The sequence below is a fragment of the Elephantulus edwardii genome, unplaced genomic scaffold (assembly GCF_000299155.1).
Source record: "Elephantulus edwardii isolate Elephantulus edwardi_28Jun2011 unplaced genomic scaffold, EleEdw1.0 scaffold00038, whole genome shotgun sequence".
NCBI classification, from domain to species: Eukaryota; Metazoa; Chordata; class Mammalia; order Macroscelidea; family Macroscelididae; genus Elephantulus; species Elephantulus edwardii.
The window spans coordinates 6,596,091-6,600,565 of NW_006399788.1; the positions used below are offsets into that span (position 1 = coordinate 6,596,091).

Here is a 4,475-nt window from a genome sequence, read left to right on the forward strand (position 1 = left end):
CATCCAATCATTATCTCTGTCTTTGAAGAGCTTTTCTCCTCTGTCCTGTCCGCCTTCTCTTTTTACAAGGACACCACTCATATTCAATTAGAACCCACCCCCACTCTTTGTTGTTATTATTCTCAATGGTTTCTTAGAGGTGAACTTTACAAACACCACGTTCTCAGCGTAAGGGTGGAGCTGCAGGATGCTGTACCTTCCCCAGGTGGCGCTGTGCAAGCCACCAACGGTGTAGTGGATCTTGTGGCTCTTCCCTCACATGCATCCAGGCAACATCAGCCCAGGCAAATCCTGGTGTTTGTGGACTGTCTTTGTGATCCATTGGGTGTAGGGATTTCTTCTGATCGCTTTATGGAACGGATCAATGAGGATAATCTCAAAGAATTTGTATGTGGAATCTTCACCCACTAAGAATTCAGGACCCTCAGGGCCCCACAGAGGCAGCCAGCTTGCTCCTTAGCTGCAGACTGAAGGCTTTCGGCAAACTTAAGGGTGTTAACACCTTTGGTGAACAGGCTTGCCATACGTTGCTCCCTTAGGGACAGTGTGTTTCCAGTCACAGCCGCGAAGTCTAATCTTGTAGATGACACACCTTGCTTGACCTCGTAGCCCAGCCTGCGCGTGTTGTTGGGAGGTCTGGAGCTGGGCCTGGTGCAGCTCCGAGAGCTGGCGGTACTGCCCGGCCCAGTGCACCTGGAGGAAGCGCGTCACGTCCGACTGACTGCTTCTTCCTTGACAGTTTCTGCATGCACTGCGGGCAGCCATCCCAGCTCACCCTGACGGCTGCCGCCAGCAGTTAGCATTGAGAAGGATGGGAATCCCAGAACACATACTGTGCTTATGCAAATTTTATACCGAGACTCAGAAGCTGTTGTCCAAACAGAACAGAGGAACAGTGCATGAATGAAACTCAAGAAAGATGTGCATCAGGGCTGTGTCTTTTCTCCATACTTGGCCGATCTGTACGCTGAGCAAATCATTCCAGAGGATGGACTTTATGGAGAAGAATGTGGCATCAGAATTGGAGAAAGACCTGCCAACAGCCTGCCAAAAGAGCAAACAAACATACTTTGACAAAAGTATAACCAGGATGCTCCTTCGAGGCAGATAGGGAAACTTAGTCTCACATATTTTGGGCATGCTGTTAGAAGAGCTCAGTCCTTCAACAGGACATCATGCTTGGAAGTGAAAGAGAGATGGAGTGATTGTAACAACAACGAGACACAAGTACATCAGAAATGAGGAGGATGACCCAGGATGGGGCAGGGTGCAGATGCCTCCTTCATAGTTTCTCTGTGAGTCATACTCAACTCGACTGCACCTAACAACGATAGTTTATTCCAGTAGGACTTCCTCAAGTTCCCTGAAACATCTTCGGAGTCCCTGATTACAAACAAGATCAGGTTCACAGTTTTAATATATCTCATGGAGGGGCAAAGTCCAACCTGTAATAGTGATTACAGAGATTTTTCTTTTGATGTCAGCCTATTGGTAGACTGATACTTTGGACTATATTTTTATAATTGCAAAAATACTCTTATCTGTATCCAATTATTTTTTTTAGTTCTCAAGTCTATGAAGAAACACACCCAAGACTAAACTGTTTTTATTAAACTTTAAAACTAAAATAATTGTGAAATAAACATAAAATGTGATACAGTATACAATGTCCATGTAATAAAAGATGAAATAAAAACATTTATACAATGCTGCCTTATTAATTAAATTAGAGGCTATACACCATAAATATCCTTTGTTTTGTGTAGCTGTTTAAGAAATGATCATTTTACTCTGTTTTGATTGTTTTAAAACATTCTAGTGGTAAGAATTTGTGCTGCAAATCCAAAGGCACACAGTTTGAATCCACCACCTGCTCCACTGGAGAAGTTTGGGTTCCTCTTGTGCTGTTTACTGCCTCTGAAAACCCACCAGAAGGTCAGCTATGAGTTGATTCCCCAGTTTTATTCTTTTTTTAAGAAGTATGTGTGTGAAGGTTTCATTCATCCAGATAGAAATGGAAATTAGGTTACTTCTATGCAATATTGGAAACAAGGATTTCCCCATGCTTTTGTTAACTTAAAGGGCTCATAATTATTTTCAGAGTAGTTAATTAAGATTTATGAAATGTTTAGGGAGTTTCATAAGCAATTACACCAAACCTCACAGTCCTGTTAGATGGAAACCTAGATTTGAAGACATTTGTGTAAGTGACAGTTGAATGTAAATCTTGGTGATTTCAAATATTTCTGTGAATTCTGACCTCCACAAAAAGTAAAAGGAAAGAAATTAAAAATTCACCAATTTGATAAAAAATGAGTGACTCTTGCCAGGTGGACAAGGGTAGAAGCTAAACAAAAACAGCCATTCAAAAAAAAAAAAAACAAAACAGCCATTCAGTTGCTGCTAGCATCTGTCAGTGTAATGACTAAAACATTACCATCCCCAATGAAGTCTTATTAATAAAGAAAACCTTGTTTGGGAAAAGAGTTTATTATTTTCTTCCATTTTTATATGCATTGAGTGGCTCTAGATGTTTTCGTTAAAAAAAAATCCTCCAAATGGCACTGCGATCCCAGAGACACATGGTTCTAATCCACCAGATGCTCTGCCGGAGAAGGAGGGGCAATCTCCTCCTGTACCAGCCAGATCCAATTTGACGGTGTACACACACACACAAAATAATAATAAAAAAAATCCTCCAAATGAGTGCTTAGTGCTACTGAAAATAGGCCTGGAAAACGGGCTTTAAGAAAAAAAAAACACACTTTAAAAACTTTCATTTGCAATGACTTACTTAGTATGACCCTTCTTTGTTGTTGCTGTGTATAGTAGAGTCAGAATCAACTCATAGATGACCCTCTGTCAGGTTACAGTGGCAGTTATTTGCACGGGAAGAGATTGCCCATCCTTCCCTTGCAGAGCAGCTGGTGGCCTCAAACTGTATATCTTTGGGATTGTAGCACAGCTTCTTGCCACTAGGCTGGCTATACCCAAATCCACTGCCATTCCTTACAAACCAGGAGTGATTATGACCTGCTAAGGGGACTGGGTGTGTTCCAATTTGCTATGTGGAGGGGGAAAAAAGAAGAAACTTTAAAAAATTTAAAAAAAATAGAAACTTGTTATACCTTTTTTAATTGCTACTAAATTGGTTTTTGAAGAGTCATCAACAACCTTATGCAGATGACACAACCCTGCTTGCTGAAACTGAGGAGGACCTGAAGCGCTTGCTGCAGAGGTCAAGGACTGCAGCCTCCTATATGGATTGAAGCTCAGCATCAAGAAAATAAAGATTATCACCACTGGGCCAACTGGCAGCATCAGTATGGATGGTGAAAAGATTAAGATAGTTAACAGTTTTAGTTTACTTGGGTCCACAGTCAACACTCTTGGTAACAGCAGCCAGGAAATCAGGAAGACGAATTGCATTGGGAGTCAGCTCTGACGGACCTCTCAAGAGTACTGAAGTGCAATGACGTCTGGCTGGAGACTAAGGTGTGCCTGATCCAGGCTTTAGTCTTTGCAATTACGTGCTATGCATTGGAGAGTTGGACAGTGAATAGGGTTGATAGAAAGATAATTGATGCCTTTGAGCTGGAGAAGGGTGCTGAATATACCATGGACTGCTAGGAGAACAAACAGGTTTGTCCTGGAGAAGGTGAAGCCAGAATGCTTCTTGGAGTCAAGGATTCTGAAGCTTCGTCTGACATATTTTGTTGCAAGGAGGTACTGGTCCTTGGAGAGGGACCTCATGTTTGGGAGAGTGGAGGGACGGAGAAGGAGAGGAAGACCCTGGATGAGATGGATCGATTCTGTGAGTGGAGTGGTGGAAATGAGTGCGTTTGAGATGGCGAGGTTGGCACAGGATAGACGGTGTAAAGGCCCTTGTACATAGAGTCACTATGAGTCACAAGCGACTTGATGGCACATACCAACAACAACTAAAATTGGACATTTAGAAAATCTTTTGTAGCTTATATTTTATTTTTGTGGGTATATGAATTGTCCATATCTACATTGCAGAACTCTTCTTGTGAAAGCTATTCACTCTGATATATGAAGTGCAAATAATGCCTAATTTTTGTGGTTTTCTGCTTTTTAAAATTGCACTTTTACTATATAGACAGAGTTTCAACTTCTAAATGGTTAAAGATAGCAATCATTACAGATTGCTTTCATTACATTTGTGCTTGGAAGTCCTCCTCTATGTTCATGGTTTTTTTAAATTATTAAATGTTATTAATTTTAATGAACATTTACAGAGATTTTGGGTTTTCTTTCATTCATTGTTGCACTATTTTCTCTACCCTCCTCCCCAGTTCGTTCTTTTTTTTTCCTCCACTTGTAAGTCTGTTTTAATTGTCCAATTGCCACAGTGCTTGTCAAAGCCAGTTCTTTTTTTTTTTCCTATAATTATATTTTATTAATTTTCATAAACATTTACAGAGATTTTGGGCTTCCACTCATTCATTGTT

At 40.8% G+C, this 4,475-nt stretch overlaps 1 pseudogene; it reads right to left on the bottom strand.

Annotated features, from left to right (window-relative positions):
• Positions 1-255: 255 nt before the first annotated feature.
• On the bottom strand, positions 256-748 carry LOC102873740 (annotated as a pseudogene).
• Positions 749-4,475: the final 3,727 nt, after the last annotated feature.